General features: G+C 44.2%; 1 long non-coding RNA gene across 1 annotated transcript in view; it reads left to right on the top strand.

Moving 5' to 3' along the window:
• Positions 1–753: 753 nt before the first annotated feature.
• Positions 754–18516, top strand: part of LOC132576043 (uncharacterized) — a 285396-nt gene continuing 267633 nt past the window's right edge. The window contains exon 1 of the long non-coding RNA XR_009555725.1: positions 754–1035. This is a non-coding gene — a long non-coding RNA (uncharacterized LOC132576043). The remainder of the gene's footprint in view (positions 1036–18516) is intronic.

The raw sequence follows: 18516 nt of genomic DNA, 5'->3' as shown, positions 1-18516 counted from the left end.
TTTTACCTTATGGGGGGGGGGGAAGAGTGTGTAGGTGAAGAGAGGGTGTTGAGAATAACTTGCACGCTGCTCCGAAGTTCTTAGAAGAAAAGGCAGCCGCCTAAATGGGGACTACCCTCCAAGTGTTCCACTCGGGGAAAAGAAAGCGCCACCGCACCGGCTCAGAGCAACCTCCCCCCACCATTTTTAAGATCGAAGGAAAGATCTCACAAGCTAGCCTGGCGACGGGACGCACTATAAAACACACACACACACACACGTACACAACACACCCTGGTTGTAGCCCAACCCTGCCTTTGGCGCCCCCAAAGCTTCCATTTTGCCCACAAGAGCGCTTCACCCAAATCCCACCCTCCACCCCCCCTCCGCGTCACGTCAGCAAGCCAAACCCCCCCGGAGACCCAAGGTAGAGGGGGAAACAGGCTCGAGCAGAGAAGCAACGCCGAGAGGCAGCGGCTCGCCCTCCTTTTCCCAACGCGGGGGTCTCTCCCACTTGGAGACTGTAGAGGATAAAGAGGGGGAAAGGGAAGAAGCGTGGCTGCCGTTGGGGCGGAAGCAAGAGGCAGCCGGGGCGCTCCCCCTCCCTCGATCCCTTCGCCTTTTCTCCCCTCCGCTTCAGCACGGCGCAGGGCTTTGTGCTCGCGCGGCGCCTACAGGTGTGTCTCCCTCGGGCCGCTTTTCTCCTTCGCTGGGGCAGGGCCGGCCAGAGAGAGAGAGGCGGGCGCTCGGGCGCATCATGTGATGAGCCCGCTCAGCTTTTTCTCTCCGCCTTTCCTCTTTTCTGGAAGCTGCTGCCGCTGCTGCTCTCGCCTGGGCTGGGAAGCGCCGGCCGCGGTTTCCGCCCGCTGCTTTTCCCACCGCCTCCCCACTCCGGAACATGGGCAGCCCATTGGCCGGGGCTCCTGCGCGCCGCCTCGGGGGGCTGCTGGGCTGAGGCGCGGCCGCTGGGGAGGGAGCCGCGAGCAGAGACGACGGCCGCACACAAAGGGCGCCGCCAGACCAGCTTCCTCCTCCTCCTCGGGTCGTCTGAGTTGGGTAAGTCTCTCCCCCTCTCTGCTTCCCGCTCTCTCTTCTCGGGTGAAGGGGGACTCCACCTGTTGCAAGCCCTGAATCCCCCCCGGGAAGGTTGGTTGCCTGTGTCACTTAAGAGAAGAAAGCCCAGGGACGACCCGCCCACTGGCAAGCCTCTGGGAGGACGGCTTCCACGGTCTTCTCGCTTCCCTCGCGTTAGGAAGTTCGGAGAGCCGGGAGACGTCCCCCCCCTGCTCCTTCCCGAGGCGGTTCATTGATGGGGGTCGTTAAGGGAGGCCCCGGGAGGGGGAAAGGGGGGACCGGCTTGTTCTGGCGAGTGAAGTTCTAGCCGCCGCTTCCTCTCTCTCCCCCCCTCGCCTTCGAGAAGGAGTCGTGATTGCTCGTCCTCCCTTGTTTGAACAGCAGATGGTTTCCATTAAGGGCAAAAGAGCCTGGGCTCTGCGCGCTGAACGGTGTATGCGCCCGTGGACTTTGGTTAGGCGGCTCGGCCCCCGAGCTGAGCGAAAGGTTGAAACTTTGCAAATGTCTCTTTTCTCTCTCCAATGCGCGCGTGCACGCACACACATACACACACACACACGGTTTAAAAAGGGAGAAGGGTTTTCCGATTCCAATGGGATGCGTTGAGGAAAGAGATTTTGTTCAAGAGGTGTGTGCATGAAAGAGTTTTGCACCCTCCCCCTTTTTCAGTTTCAGGTTTCTGGCGTTGAGAGCAGGGCTTTGTATGTGTGTGTGTGTGTGTGTTTGCTTGAAAGAGTTGGTTGTGATGATTCTCGGGAGTTTCATAACCGGCACTTCACCATTAATTAAAACCCATTCACTTGGAACCCGTTCGTTCTGGCTTGTGTGCGATTTTGGCATGGGCGGAGTGGTGTTTTGACACCTCCCCCCCCCCCTTGAGACTGCTGGCCTGTTTGGGGGGGGGGGGTCCGAAGGCAAGTCTGGTTTTGTTATAGGAGGGCAAGGATTGAAAGTTGTCATAAAATATCCCCGTGCTGTTAGTGTACTCGGGGTTTTCTGTGAGCAGATAAGAGCTGTGTGCGTGGTTTTGTGACTCATTCTGGTTTATTTGCTTTGAAACTGTGCAGCTTTGTCTTTTGGGGTTGGATATGCTACAATCCAAGTGACTGTCCTTGTGTGCGTATTCGATATTGTGGTAGTTTTGGTGACAATGTACTGAAGTGCATATTAAGATAGCCAAGTTGTGTGTTAGATAGCAAAGGTAACACCATCTGTATGTGTGCACATAAGTCTCCAAGGTATACTTGAGTAATTTACATAATTTGCTTGCACATACATACCATTTCTCTCTCCTTATGTATAACTACCTCCATTATACACTTTCCAATTTTCACATCTGTATCCTGTCCTTCACATCTGTATCCTTTCCCTTCGCAACCACCCTAGGAGGTAGTTTAGGCCGGGAAAGCCTTAGTGGATGATTTAAAAACAAAACAAAACAGGTCTCCAAGGTCCAAATGCCACATTCTAACCACTATACTTAATTTGGTCTCTTATAAACCCAGGAGTATAAAAAACAATGTATTCTGTTTCTTTTTTTCTTCTTTGAAGTCCAAGTAGCTAGATAGGTGAGTTCTTTTTGTTTGTTTGTTTGTTTCACAGTTCCCATCCTGAAAAAAATCCCAGCAAATTTTAATTTGTGATAGCCTGTAGTACTTGGTTTCATTGAGCATCTTTCAGACCCTCTGATGTTATAAGCCATCATAATCAAGAGAATCTGATGTGTGCACACATTATGGTTTGAGAGACTCATTGTGCCTTATTCTGTGCCCTGGGCCAAGAGAGGCTAGACTGAAGACAACCAGGGAGCAAGCCTTTTCAGCAATGGCCCTTCGATGGTGGAACCAACTTCCAGAGATGGTGCGAGCCCTGCGGGACTTGAATCAATTCCGCAGGGCTTGCAAAACCTTTCTCTTTCAGCTTGCTTTTAAGTTAGAACCTGGCTAAACCGACCTGTAGCCATCTAGCCATCTTATGCATGATTGTGATCTATAGCACCTTATAGTACCTGTTTTATCTATTTTAATTAACTTATGTAGTTGAATTGTATTTTTAAAACTCCTGTTTACATTGTATTTTATCCAAATCATGGTATTCCATGTCTGTGAGCCGCCCTGAGCCCGCCTTTGGCGGGGAAGGGTGGGATAGAAAAATACATTTACTTACTTACTTACTTACTTACCTACTTACGGTTCTTCAGGTTTGTGATAAGATCTTCTGCATGGACAGTCTTATCTTTTGTATGTTTGCTAAAATAGGTGTCCTCAGATCTATAGAATTTGTTTGCAAATATGAATACACCATATGACAATTGTGACTTCTATTTTTGTTTCTCCTTATCTAAGCCATTAATCATGATAGGTTTCCTGTACATTTGTGTATCCCCCCCCCTTCCCTGAGTAATTCTGTGTTTATCTTATTTTTTCTGAGTGTTGAATTTGCATAGTGCCATCTTATAAATTTTGCGCAGTGTTGAATAAATGAGGATTGGACTCTCAAAAGAGTTGTCATGCAGTGGGGTTCTAAGGATTGCGAAGTAGCAAGGCTCATGGTAGCATTTTGTGAGTACGTGAAGATGCTGAATGCGGACACGGTGGCACAGATCCAGGATAAAAGAGGGAAGTTGGCTCCAGCAGAAGAGGAAGCCGAATAGGGCAAGGGTTTGGAGGTGGGTTAACCCTGGGGTTCTGGTTAATAGGAAAAGAGTTGTGTCCCTTTAATAATATGCATATTTTGTATGGAAGCTGGGAGAAAATCCAGAAAGATGAATGCTGAACAGATTGGATGATGGGACCCCCCCCTCCCTCTTATAAAAATCTGACAGCTCATGAGAAAAACCACCTGTTTGGACATACCAGTCATCTGAGTTGCTTGACTACAGTGAAATAATACTCAGTTAATTAATACACAGACTTACGTCTAAAAGGTGTCCTTTGCTCACTGTCCCCCTCATCTCGGCCAAACATATGTTTCAGTTTTAACAGGCGACATAATTTAAATAAGTCAACTCTAGTGGAGAATGAGTCATAGTAAGGGGTGGGAACAAAGCTTAGGCCTAAGTTCAAAACCCTACACTCATCATATGAGAGACGGTGAGATGATAAATTTATAACTAAGTCCGATATCTCCCCCTCCTTCCTGATGGTCCTCTGTCAAAATCCCGACCTTCCCTTGATCTGCTTCTAGTATTCCTATATGGTCTATAGCGGTCAGTTAAATAATACTCCATTATTTTTAGCTGAAATATCTAATAATTTGTGAGAGAGGTGTGGGTAATTGATTGATCGGAATCAAAATTTAGTTCTTCAGTCAATAGTGTGAGTTCAGCATGTCTTAATACTTGGGTTAACTGCTAGCTACTGGGCAAGGCACTGGCAAACCACCCCGTAAAAAGTCTGCCGTGAAAACGTTGTGAAAGCAACATCACCCCCAGAGTCAGAAACGACTGGTGCTTGCACAGGGGACCTTTCCTAACTGTTAGCTACGAAGTGCATAGTGGAAAACGTTGTTGATCTGAATTAACAAAAGTGGAGTCTAGTCATACTACTTAACGCATGCTGTTGTCCACTTGTAGTATATTCTATTTACTTCCCAAGTGTCATAGTTCACAATGTAATCCTGTGCAAAATTATACCAGTTGGAGCCCATTGATTTAAATGGGTTTGGACTACAGTAACTGTAGAATGCACTGGTAGTTTACATGATTGTTTAGTGTTCCACAGGCCAAGTTTTTTGTGTTTATCAAATCAGTGATAACCGAGAGAGGCTTTCTTGCGTATTTTGCTCTTATGTACTTTTCCATTTTGAACAAAAGAAGGGTTTTTCTTCTGGTCTAGCGTAGCTTGGTCTCTGCTTCCAGTATAAAATTATTTAGGTCGCATGGTCAGATAGGTAGCGTTTTCACATGTCGTGCCATTGGATTCCAAAAATGTCTTTCAAGTTGTGTTATAGATGTACCCTTCTACCAGATGTACTAATAATTCAGGAGACTTGGCAGCCCTGATGAGCATTCCCATATTGTCCCGTTGATGATATCATCCCATTCATGATATCGCCTTTGAGATTTGGTTCATGTCGCTTGCTCAAAGCGTTTTGAGGGCTGAAGCAGAAAATTCACATTAAGCTTCATTCCGGTCCCCAAGTTATATGGGCTGGCAGAAAGTTCTCTTATGCAAATCTCATTTAAATAAATGGCTAATGTACAGAAGCATTACTGTGCTCATGCACAGCTCCTTTTTGTTTCAGTGGGCAAAAGAACCTCCTGGTGATTTCTTGCCCCAGTGGATGAGAGTTGTCTTGCTCTCTGCTATACTTAATGGTATCGCAAGTCTGCTGCTTGAGGAGATCGTCTTATGGTAAAGCTATCCCTGCATATGTGTACTATATTAAGTGTGCATTTCTTTTTTGTCTCTGTGCCAACCTGGGCTGTCCTTATTTTGTCAGGTATGGCACTTCTTGTATGAAGCTGAGATGTTAGAAGGAATAGCAGGATGGAACTCTGCTTTCTTGCAGGAAAACTTTAGTAGAACAGATAGTAGAGACTTTGAGTTCTGTGTGTTTCTTTGCCTCGTCCTGGGGACTGGGGATGGGCAGCTGCCTGGGAATCTGTTGGAACTAGACATGTATGACAATGTTTCATAAAGGCATTTGAGAGCCAGTCTCTCTCCCCTCTGCCATTATTTTCAAAGGGAAGGTAGTTGGGTCACAGGCTGTACCATCTTAAGTTTGGCATGATTTCAGGAGGTTTTCCAAAGAATTTTTAAAAACGAAATGTTAGTCACTACCATGCTTCAGGAATGCATTTGAAATAACTTGCGGCAACATGTGCTTATTATGTTGAAATCTGTTTGGATTTGAGCCTCCTGGGAATAGAAGAGGAAAACATTAGTACCTTTTAGCTGTGGTCCCCAACCTTTTTTGGCACCAGGGATTGGTTTTGTGGAAGATGATTTTTCCACAGAGCAGGGTGGCGGGGGGAGGAGCAATGGTTTTGGGATTATACATTGTGCACTTTATTTCTAGGAAAATCACAAATATTCCCCACTCCCACACACCCTTTCTTTAAATACAAATATACTTAAAATATTAACACTCTTGCAATACTTTGATGCTGATGCCCCAATGCTGCCTGGAGTGGGGGACTCTACAAAACTAAACGGAAGTGTTTGTCTACAAAACTATAGTCTTCCCCAGAAAAATAGCTGCAACTCAGTATAATAATAGAGAGACAGCCAGGTATAGTGGTCAGTATGAGCCTACTATTTGGGAGGCTTAAATTCAAAATACCTCGTCTATAAGACAAAATGTGCTGGAGTTTGTTTTGGAGTTTGAACAAACACTTTCACACAGAGAAAGAGAGAGGGGAAAAAAACAAGGCACTGGGCTCCAACTTACCTTTGCAAACTGAGATGGGCGGGGGGGAGAGAAAGGAAGGGAAACAGATCTTAACTCTCAAGCTTCTCACAAGGAGCACTACCCAAGCATCGTAGCGGTCCCTCCCCCCAACTCCACACAGACTAACTGCAACTTGAGAAAACTGAGTGGGGCCGGCACTTGCGTAACATGCTCTTTGCAAGGAGCACGCTAGGCAAACATCACAAGCTATGCAAGCATTATAGCTCTCTCCCTACCCCACTCTAGCAGTTCCAACTTCCCTTTGCAAACAGAGGGGGTGGGGAGGAAGGTCAGCTCTCATGGGGCCTGACTGTCAACAGCCCATGTACTGGTCCAGTTGACCGGGGGTTGAGGACCCCTGCCTTTTAGTGTCGAGAAGCGGGGAAGTGTGTGAGAGGGTGCATTTGATGTCACGCAATAAAATAAATCTAATTGATTCTAAACCAGGGGTGTCGAACTCATTTGGTATGAGGGCTCGATCTGGCATAAATGAGACCTTGGTGAGCCGGGCCATGTCGGGTTGGGCTGAGCCATAACGGGCCATGAAATTTTATAAAGAACGCAGACAAACACTAATATAGATCTTTAAAAACTTAAAACACACTCAAAATGTTAGCACTCATTGGTTTTAAAGATGCTTTCTTTGTATTTCTTTGTATTTGGGCAATGGAAGCTCTGGCTCTTCCTTCCCCAGGGAAGCAGGATGGGGAGGAGCCTCAGCCAATAGAAGGAAGAGAGGCTTGACTCGGTAGCTCGGCTGTGCAAGCTATTCCTTCCCCCTTCCTCCCCAAGGGAGGAGCATCAGCCAATGGAGAAAATAGAAGTTTTGCTCTGTAGCTTCTGTGCAATTGAGCAAGCCTTGCAAAGCAAGCTGTTATGCAGAAGGAAGCAAGAGAGAGGGAGAAGGAAGCAGATGACAGCCAGTTGCTTGGGGACCTCATAGGAGCTCTCCGGGGGCCTGATTTGGCCCCTGAACACCATGTTTGACACCCCTGTAATCTAAACCATATTCTAGATATAATTGAAAGAAATAGAGTGGTGATGGTGGGGAAGTAGTGTAACCTTTTTACCACTCTGATTTCTGAAACATTTAGCTGACAGTTTAAAGAAAAGGTCAGAATATATTGCTTTATTTCATTAAATTTTTTAATATTTAAAACACTGTCCCGAAGTGGTTTGGGCGATGTTGACAAATATTGTATTAATGTATGCCTTGTATCTGTCATTCCTACTTGTGCTTTCATTATTCAGACAAAGTGAAGGTCCAGACATAAATAATCACTTCAGTGTTATACAGTTACCCGTGCAAGTCCTTTTTGGTTACTTATTTTGTTATTATTACCTCTAGATACGTGCAGTGATAAGGATTTGTACAATACAAAAAGCTTTGAGTTTCATATCCTCACTTTTTTGTGTGGGGTGGAGTACATCCTTTGACATTATTAGTCCTGATTCTTGTGTATGGTGCTGCAAGAAAAGTATGAGAGCTCCTGTTTACATTACCTTTGAGGCACAGGATACATTTCTAGAATAGGTCTTCCCGAGCTATGAAGGTAATATCAGAATCCCTCCTATGTGGAAGGAATGCACATTGTGGTTCAATGCCACAATAATCTTTCCCCGCATTCAAGGAGAGCCTAGTCGATTCCTGTAGTGTTGGCCTCTAGCTTTCGGTAGTACATTTGCAGTCCTGAAAAGTATTTGTATTGTGGACTATAATGCAGAAAGATTGAAAGGGCTGCCTTTCTGAATAGGCAGGAGGAGAAATCTTTCATGTCTTTGGCAGCAAGCTTTGCATATTGCTGCGTCTTCCTTATTGTATTGTCCTTTTGCTGTGTGCCAGTCTTCGATTCTTCCCAATGAAGAATTCTTAGCAAAATGTCTAATACGTTTATGTCATATGAATGTTGCGTTCTGTAGCTGATAGTGTTTGAATTGAAGGGATCCATGATGTCCCTCCAACAGTTGATTTTTTATGCAGTTTATTGGCAGATTTTTTATGCAGTTTATTGGCAGATTAAGATGTGTGTATTGCTTCATCCTATGCTGTATATGTGAACCCCTGCAGCAACATTGTAGTGGCTTGGTTCCAGCGGTGGTGTGGATCCAGAAGGAGATGCTTACCACCTTATGTTCCTCCAATAACTGAAAGCAAGCTGTGCTCCTGAAGTACATGGGCGTCTTCTCATTGTGCTGTCCCAAGCAGTGGTGTAGAATGCAGATGGCGTCAATGGAGAGCCAGTCCTGCCTGCAAATCAAATGGGTTGGATGAGGCAAGACAAGCCGCACACTCCAGGAAAAGGCAGAAATGAACATCATTGATTAAAATATCTGTTGGGCCTGTATGTAACGTGATTGAAATGAGGTAATGAAAAGAGAAATACAACTTTAAGATAATTTGAAATAGCTTTATAATTTATTTAATGCAGTTTCCAGAATATAGCTGTTTTTAAAATGTTCTTTAATTGGATGGAGACCCTTATCTGAATCTTTGATTAGGGCAATGTAGTAGTTATATTGGAGGAGATTAAAATTCAGGAATTGATGTAATAAATATGTTACATTATAGCCAATTTGGATGGAAGCTCCCCCCTCCATATATATATAGGTTCAGATATTTTCATGTATGGTATTTTTTGTGGTTGATAATAGTACATAAAGAGCCCCGTCGTGCAGAGCGGTAAAGCTGCAGTACTGTAGTTGGAGCCCTCTGCTCACGACCTGAGTTCAATCCCAGCGGAAGCTGGTTCAGATTGCTGGCTCCAGGTTGACTCAGGCTTCCATCCTTCTGAAGTCGGTAAAATGAGTACCCAGCTTGCTGGGGGGAAAGTGTAGATGGCAATGGCAAACCAACCCGTAAAAAATCTGCTGTGAAAACGTTGTGAAAGCAAGGTCACCCCAGAGTCGAAAACGACTGATGCTTGCACAGGGGACTACCTTTACCTTTTTTTAAAAAAAAAATAGTACATAATATGATGGCATTATCTGTATATTGGATATGAGGTTACTAGATATTTTTGTTTTGTTTTATTTTCTTGTTGGTGTTGCTGTGCGTAAAAATATAAAATAACATTATTTTTAAAAAAGAAACTGAGATGAAGCTTATGTTAGCTGCATTTTGTGTCCACACAGAAACAAACCATTTTGAAATTTTACTGAGTTGTTGTTGTTGTTGTTGTTATTGTTTATTTATATTCCGCCCATTCCCCTGTTTGGGGGCTCAGAGCGGAGTACATCAAAATAGAAATAAAATCACAATAAAAATATAATAAAACCAATTTCAGCATCAAAATAGAAAGAAAATCACAATAAAAACCATAATAAAAACCAATTTCAACATTCAGTGAAGTGCAACAGGATGATTCAGCAAGATGATATGACAGCAAGATGGTATAGCACAAAAAGAGTACCACCATGCAAGCACCACAATACAGTAGGGGAGTAGGGGGGAGGCCAAGCGATTGAATAGATAGATGCCTGCTGCCTCACCTGGCGGAACAGCTTCGTTTTACAGGCCCTATGAAATGCCAGCAAGCCAGATAGGGCCCGAATCTCCATAGGGAGCTGATTCCACTAGGTCGGGGCCAGAACCAAAAAAGTCCTGGCCCTAGTAGAGGCAAGACGGGCATCTCTTGGGCCGGGGTCTATCAGAAGATCTTGGGAGGCCGAGCGAAGCGACCTCTGGGGCTTATATGGGAGGAGACGGTCCCGTAAGGTATGTTGGTCCCAGGCTTCACAACGCTTTGAAAGTGAGAACTGACACCTTGAAATGGATCTGGTACTCTATAGGCAGCCAGTGCAGACCACGGAGCGCTGGCCGTATGCTCACCCGTACAGGTCTCTGAGATTTTATAGGTCTCTAATAGCTGAGATCTGCAGTGCCTTCTTATCTACATTTTAAGGAAACAGTTGTTTATGTGTGTTAGTTTTTAAATAACTATGAATCTTAGCGTTCTTAGTTAAAGCAGATAGATATTATCAAAGTTTATGATGTAGACTCTTAACATGTTGCTTTCTTGAATTTTACAAAAATCACTAGATCAGAATAGACTATCTTGAAGTCAATAATGAGCATGTTTTGAGAATTCAGAATTAGATTTTTACTTCCTTGCTCTGTGCTCTGTGGAACAAACCCTAGACCAGGGGTGTCAAATGTCCGGCTCGCAGGCCGGAACCAGCCTGCCCAGGGCTTTAATCAGGCACGTGGGGCTCTTTTCTCCCTCTCCTCCCTCCAGTCCTCACCCTTTGAAGCTTGGAGGCTGCAATTCCCATCTTCTTTTGCCTTGTCTTTGCAGGCTGAAGCAGGAAGCAATTCTGGTCTTGCTAGGCTGCAAAGAAAATGCAGAATAGACTTTTCATTAAGGTCCAGAGTAGTCTATCTGGGCACAGAGACCTTAATGGAAAATGCTTTCCATGTTTTCCTTGCAGCTTTGTCTGTGGTGCAATGTATTTTAATGGAGTGCAGTTCAGTTTCACTTTTCCGTGTTTATATGGCCAGTTAGAAGCTGTTCCTTGCTGGAGTTGTGTTACCTTGCAAATAAAGGGTTGCGCCAGCATGTCTCTGCTGAATGGACCTTAGAGCTGGTGCCTAGTGAATACTGGGAACCCACAGCCAAAGAGGAATATTACACTGAAGAGCCATTGCCAATCTGAGTGTACCTGGGGGCCGGGGGAGAAGCTTGCAGTGTCCAGCCATTTCATGTTTTCCTAAGCCCAGAGCATTTTATGTTTTTAGCTTCTGCTGTGATCCTTGTGCTTTTCCTTGATGCTTAATTTTTAAAATTGCATTGTCAAATCCCACTGTTCCCCCACTTTTCCATTTTAAACAAAACATCGCAAGAGTGTTATGCATGTTTGTATTCTAAGTTAAAAAAAATATCTTTAGTTGTGTTTCTCTGTATCCTTTATGAAGTTTGTATCTCCACTACCTGGCGTTACATTTTATGATATGGATGGCCTGGCCCCAAAAAGTCCCATTTATGTCAGATCCGGCCCTCACAACAAATGGGTTTGGCATCCCTGGCGTAGACTGATGGGAATTAGTAATTTGTGTGTCGAACCACAAAATTACCTAAATACTAGTTTTTCACATGGCCATCTTTGCAGCATTACAGACATCTATTAAATTATTTAGTGGCTTCCTGTCCCATGATAAGTATAGCACTGAGTCCCATGGTAAGTATAGCATTGGTCATGAAGTGATTCAGTTCTAGAAATGCCATGTTGGCTAAGTTGGAGTTTCTATAAGACTAACATTTATAGGTGCTTTTGTGTGTGGGGGAGGAGGGTATTTGTAGTTCACAAGGCCCAGTTTGAAGCTGAACCACGGCGAAAGATTAGAAGTAAAAACAAATCATTCTCTGTGTGGTGGCATCTGAACACTGGGATTGGGAACACTAAATAGCAGTGACTGGAATTAGAAGAAGAAGAAGAAGATATTGGATTTATATCCCTCCCTCCACTCCGAAGAGTCTCAGAGCGGCTCACAATCTCCTTTACCTTCCTCCCCCACAACAGACACCCTGTGAGGTGGGTGGGGCTGGAGAGAGCTCTCACAGCAGCTGCCCTTTCAAGGACAACCTCTGCCAGAGCTATGGCTGACCCAAGGCCATGCTAGCAGGTGCAAGTGGAGGAGTGGGGAATCAAACCCGGTTCTGCCAGATAAGAGTCTGCACACTTAACCACTACACCAAACTGGCTCTCCATAGCATATTTTCCTAGTACTATTTTATTAGACTATGGATATGGAATAGTATCCTTAGACAAATTATGGAGTCTGCATTATTGGAGAGAATATTGAGCACAAAATGTGAGTCCAGTGGCGCCTTTTAAGATCAACAGTGTTTTATTCAAGTTATAAGCTTTCATGTGCATTCGCACTTCTTCTTGTGACTTTAAATTCTTATTATGAACTTAAATGTGTTGTCCTTGCTGTGATGGGTAGACAAAGCTTATGTACCTTTCTGTTACTCCTCAGTCCCCTGTATGCCTGATTGGTATGTGTGCAGAGCCAGTTTGGTGTAGTGGTTAAGTGCACGGACTCTTATCTAGGAGAACCCTAGATTCCTCACTCCTCCACTCGCAGCTGCTGGAATGGCCTTGGGTCAGCCATAGCTCTTGCAGAGTTGTCCTTGAAAGGGCAGCTTCTGTGAGAGCTCTCTCAGCCCCACCCACCTCACAGGGTGCCTGTTGTGGAGGAGGGGAGATAGCGATTGTGAGCCACAGACCAGAGGATAGAATATAAATCCAATATCATCATCATCACCATCTCCTCTTCCTCCTTTTTCTTCTGAGTGGCTAATAGCCAGTAGGACCCATGGTATGCTGGAGGAGCCGGATTGGGGGGGGGGGGAGTAGAGAAGAAAACTGGCATTTAGAGTCAGATAAGGTTTACATCCCCCAAGTACTGGAGAGATCCTGTCTCAGGTGATTTTACAGGTCTCGGAGCTTTATTTTAGTGAAAGCAGGCTAAAATCATTAAAGTTTAAAGAGACGGGGTTTGTCTCCTATAAGAGACAAAGAGCCAATTTGGTGTAGTGGTTAAGAGTGGAGGACTCTAATCTGGAGAACTGAATTTTATTCCCCACTCTTCCACATCCTGCTGCTGGGTGACCTTGAGTCAATCACAGTTCTTGAAGAGCTCTCTCAGCCCCACCTACCTCCACGGCATGCATGTTGTGATGAGAGGAAGGGAAGGAGATTGTAAGCCTCTCTGAGACTCTGAGTGAATGGCAAGGTATAAATCCAGTCTCTTCTGTATCTCCAGGAAGTAAGATTAGAGGGATCCTGTCTCAGGAGATTTTATAGGACTCTGAGACTGGCTGTTAGGGTAACCAGGCTAATTAAGTGAATTCTTAAAATGGAGAGGGTACCTGTCTCAGAGGCAGTTTTCTGGGGAAATCTGGCTAAAGAATTGAAATTCCCGGGAATAGCTCACTCTTACACTGGTAGATTCCTAAATTTGTAGAAAGGCTGAAGAGTCATCTCAGAAATACTCTGTGTTACACAGTGGCAAAAAAAAATAATAATAATTATACACACACACACTGTGGCTAATAGCTACTGATGGATCTCTGCTCCATATTTTTATCTAACCTCCTCTTGAAGCTGGCTATGCTTGTAGCCGCCACCACCTCCTGTGGCAGTGAATTCCACATGTTAACCACCCTTTGGGTGAAGAAGTACCTCCTTTTATCCATTTTAACCTGACTGCTCAGCAACTTCATCGAATGCCCACGAGTTCTTGTATTGTGAGAAAGGGAGAAAAGTACTTCTTTCTCTACTTTCTCCATCCCATGCATTATCTTGTAATTATCATGTCACCCTGCAGTTGACGTTTCTCTAAGCTAAAGAGCCCCAAGCGTTTTAACCTTTCTTCATAGGGAAAGTGTTCCAACCCTTTAATCATTCTAGTTGCCCTTTTCTGGACTTTCTCCAATGCTGTAATATCCTTTTTGAGGTGCGGTGACCAGAATTGCACACAGTATTTCAAATGAGATCGCACTATCGATTTATACAGGGGCATTATGATACTGGCTGATTTGTTTTCAATTCCCTTCCTAATAATTCCCAGCATGGCGTTGGCCTTTTTTATTGCAATCGCACACTGTCTTGACATTTTCAGTGAGTTATCTACCACGACCCCAAGATCTCTCTCTTGGTCAGTCTCTGCCAGTTCACACTCCATCAACTTGTATTTATAGCTGGGATTCTTGGCCCCAATGTGCATTACTTTGCACTTGGCCACCCTGAACCTCATCTGCCACGTTGACGCCCACTCACCCATCCTCAACAGATCCCTTTGGAGTGCCTCACAATCCTCTCTGGTTCTCACCACCCTGAACAATTTAGTGTCATCTGCAAACCTGGCCACTTCACTGCTCACTCCCAACTCCAGATCATTTATGAACAAGTTAAAGAGCATGGGACCCAGTACTGAGCCCTGCGGCACCCCACCGCTTACCGTCCTCCATTGCGAAGACTGCCCATTTATAATCACCCTTTGCTTCCTGTTAATTAGCCAGTTTTTGATCCACAAGAGGACTTGTCCTTTTATTCCATGACTCTCGAGCTTTCTAAGGAGCCTTTGATGAGGAACTTTATCAAAAGCTTTCTGGAACTCAAGGTAAACAACATCTATTGGGTCTCGTTTGTCCACATGTGTGTTCACCCCCTCAAAGAATTGCAACAGATTAGTGAGGCAAGATCTTCCCTTACAGAGCCCATGCTGAGTCTTCCTCAATAACCCGTGTTCATCAATGTGCCTACTCATTCTGTCCTTGATAATGGTTTCTACCAACTTTCCCGGTATTGAAGTCAGACTATTTCCCAGATCTCCTCTGGAACCCTTTTTAAAGATGGGGGTGACATTTGCTACCTTCCAGTCCTCAGGAACGGAGGCAGATTTCAATGAAAGATTACTGTACATATTTTTGTCAGAAGATCCACAAGTTCAACTTTTAGTTCTTTCAGAACTCTTGGATGTATGCCATCCGGACCTGGTGACATTAGTTTTTAATGTCTATCAGTTGTAGGACCTCCTCTCTTGTCACCTCAATCTGACTCACGTCTTTCAACACCCCTTCCAAAATTAGTGGTTCTGGAGCGGGCAAACACTTCTCGTCTTCCACAGTGAAGACGGAGGCAAAAAATGCATTCAGCTTCTCAGCCATTTCCCTATCCTCCTTCAGTAATCCTTTTACCCCTTGGTCATCCAAGGGCCCCACTGCCTCCCTGGTGGTTTCCTGCTAAAATATTTGAAGAAATTTGCATTTGTGTGACCTTATTTGAATGCTCCAAAAAGGTCATATTAGTCTGTTGCAGCAAGTCTAGGAACATCTGAAGACTAACAACATTTATGCATCATGAGATTTTATGTATTGGAGTTCACTTCTTCACATGCAATATTTGAATGTATAGTTTTGGCATCCTGGGTTGAACAGTAGGTGTTGATCCCACTCTTGACTGGTGGCTTCCTAATTATCCTCTGTGGCATTCCAGACTGGCTGCTGTTAAAGAGAAGATGCGGGGTGAGGTGGACCAATGAGTTTTTGATACATTAACTCTGTTTCTAAAATTAAGTAAACTTCCTATGAATATTTCTTTTTGATGGTTCATGGAAAATTTGTAAAATTATGGGTTTGAAAGCTATTGTGTCCCAAAGTGCATATCATTGAAAGCCTAGCATTCTGCTGCAAGCTCTGAACAGTAGCTTCATCTTGCCTTTTCTATCTATTCCATTTATCATTTTGTGATTTCTTTTTTAATGGCCAGATTGTGTTTATTCCTTTGTCATGTTAAACTGGCATAATGAAGGAGTTTGGTCTTCTTTGTGCATATTAAGAATTAAATAAGCACTAGTAATGTGGTAATACATCAGCTTCCTTAAGACTTTTCTTCCTTGCATTTGTAAACTTTCTCGAAGCTGTATTTTTTTGCCAAGCTAATTGGATCATTACCCATATCATTGTGAATCTTGGCTAGTAGGACCCTTGGACTTTCTCATAGCACAGATGGCTAGGGCAACCCAGCCAAGACTTTCAGGGGTTGTTCTAGTAGTGTTTTACTACCTGTCCAGTTTTCAGTAGTTCTGACTTGATGGTGGGATGTTGACCCTTCTTCCAGAGTTTCTTGTACTGCAGAACAAATCTGCTTTCTGTACGCTTGAATCAAACAGGCTTTGCAGATATCTCCTGCCCTTTCCCCATAGTTACCAGTATTCTGAATTATGATAATAGTTATAGTATGTTGACACTTCATTTATAACTTCATTTAAAACTCAATGCACAGCAGCCAAGAAGGTCTGAGCGCCTGCTCCGGCTGCAACGCCACTGAGGATGTTCTCCACAGCTGAGAACGAAACGTCTGGAAGAAAAACTTTCTCCAGTAGAACACGGCACTTGAGCCCGAAAGATTCTACAAACCCTAATGATGATGCCAGCCGTGAAAACCTGAAATCTTTGCTTTGAATTACTTGAGATGTGTGGATTTTTGTAAGGACTGCTGCTTTTTTATTGCTGAACTTAAAAACTTCAGTAGTCAACATTTAAATGTAATAGCTTTCTTTTTAAAATATTTGAATCAGCAAATGCTGGAGTACATTTGTTAAGAGCAGTTAGTTTTGAGAAGCCTCCATGGTGTTCTACTGTAGAGTTGGATCTGAATTCCCATGCACACAATGGACCTGACCTGCCTCTTCTGTTCCACTGCAGCCTATCACTCTCCATGCTGTTCTGGGGAGGGGATAGGCGAACTGAGCAACCACTTGTGAGAATTCCGTAGCAGAAAGGGAGGAATTTGTGGGAATCACTGGTTTAGTATGGATCCAACCCATTTAATGCTGTACCATCCCACCTCTAGGGTTTTTTTAGTCCTGTTGGTTGAGTTACAGTACTCTGTTCTTAATCTACATGTTCATGAACTACAGTGATCACAGTTATTGAAAACCCCTAGTGCTTATAGAGGGATGGGGGAGGTGGGGGAATGAAAATGTGTAGTGCAGGGGTGGCCAACGGTATCTCTCCAGATCTTTTTTTTGCCTACAACTCCCATCAGCCCCAGCCATTGGCCATGCTGGCTGGGGCTGATGGGAGTTGTAGGCAAAAAACATCTGGAGAACCACCATTGGCCACCCCTGGTGTAGTGTGTGAACAGATACCTTACAGGTATGGACGACATTGTTTTCCTGATTTGATGGAAAGATTTGTCCCATTAGAGCAAATACCACTGATAAAATCTGTAGAAATTAATGCCAGGCATTGTAAGGAACCTTGGTTGTATGTAAAGTGGGTTTTTTTGTTATCTTTATGCTCTTTCTTAATTTAAAGATATAGTAAGGTTTGCATAGAGGGAACATGATTGTCAGTGAAAGGAAAGGAAATTGTGTTCTGTTTTTTTTCCTATTGCTTCAGTTAATTCAAATAATAACATCATGTCACCCTTTCTACAGCCTAATTCAGCTGGACTAGGAGTGAGAAGAGGGGTAGATGCCTTCCTGTGCTTGATAGTCCAGCTTTAAAACCTCAGCTTTAAAGGCACTACGCACAAACATGAAGTTGCCTTATGCTGAATCGGATCATTGGTCCATCAACATTAGTATTGTCTACTCAGAATGGCAGCAGTTCTTGTAGAGTTGCCAGGTCCAACTCAAGAAATATCTGGGGATTTTGGGGATGGAGCCAGGAGCAAAGGTGTGGCAATCACAATTGAGCTCCAAACGGAATTCTGGCCATCACATTTAAAGAGACTGCATGCCTTCCCTCCATTTGGAAATAATAAAGGATATGAGCACCTTCTTTTGGGGCTCATAGAATTGGACCCCTTGGTCCAATCTTTTTAAAACTTGGGGGGTGTTTTAAAGAGAGCCACTGAATGCTAAACAGAAAATTTAGTGCCTCTACCTCATTTAGCCAGTGCTGAGGGAGCTGCACTGGTTGCCTGTTGTGTTCCGAGTTCGCTTCAAGGTGTTGGTATTAACCTTCAAAGCCCTTTATGGTCAGGGACCTGCCTATCTACGGGACCACCTTTCCCCATATATCCCCCAGAGAGCACTGTGATCAGGGGCAAAAAATCTGCTGTCTGCCCCTGGCCCAAAAGAAGTCAGGCTGAGTGTGACGAGATCCAGGGCTTTTTCGGTGGCAGCACCAGAACTTTGGAACACCCTTCCAGAAGCCATAAGGGCCCTGTGGGATTTGTCTGCATCCCGCAGGGCCTGTAGGACCGAATTGTTTAAACAGGCTTTTGCGGTTTGAAAAAGGGCTGCCACCGGACATCTTACAGAATGCTGGCGATCACAGTCGAGAATTCAATACCGCCTGTACTGTACTGAAATAGCGCCATAGAATGGTTTTAAAGCTGATATACATAAATTATGGTTTTATATGTTTTACTAGATTGATTGTATTTTATGATGTTGTAAGCCGCCCTGAGTCCGCTTGCGGAGAGGGCGGGATATAAATTGAAAGTAATAAATAAATAAATAAAAAAACCCCAGCACCCCTTAGATACCAGTGGATCAATTATCAGATATCAATGGATCAATTATCCATTATATCCTATGGGAATCGGTCT

Source organism: Heteronotia binoei, chromosome 8 (assembly GCF_032191835.1).
Source record: "Heteronotia binoei isolate CCM8104 ecotype False Entrance Well chromosome 8, APGP_CSIRO_Hbin_v1, whole genome shotgun sequence".
NCBI lineage: Eukaryota > Metazoa > Chordata > Lepidosauria > Squamata > Gekkonidae > Heteronotia > Heteronotia binoei.
Note: the sequence above shows the minus strand (reverse complement) of the source record. Positions and strands in the feature narration are given on the sequence as shown.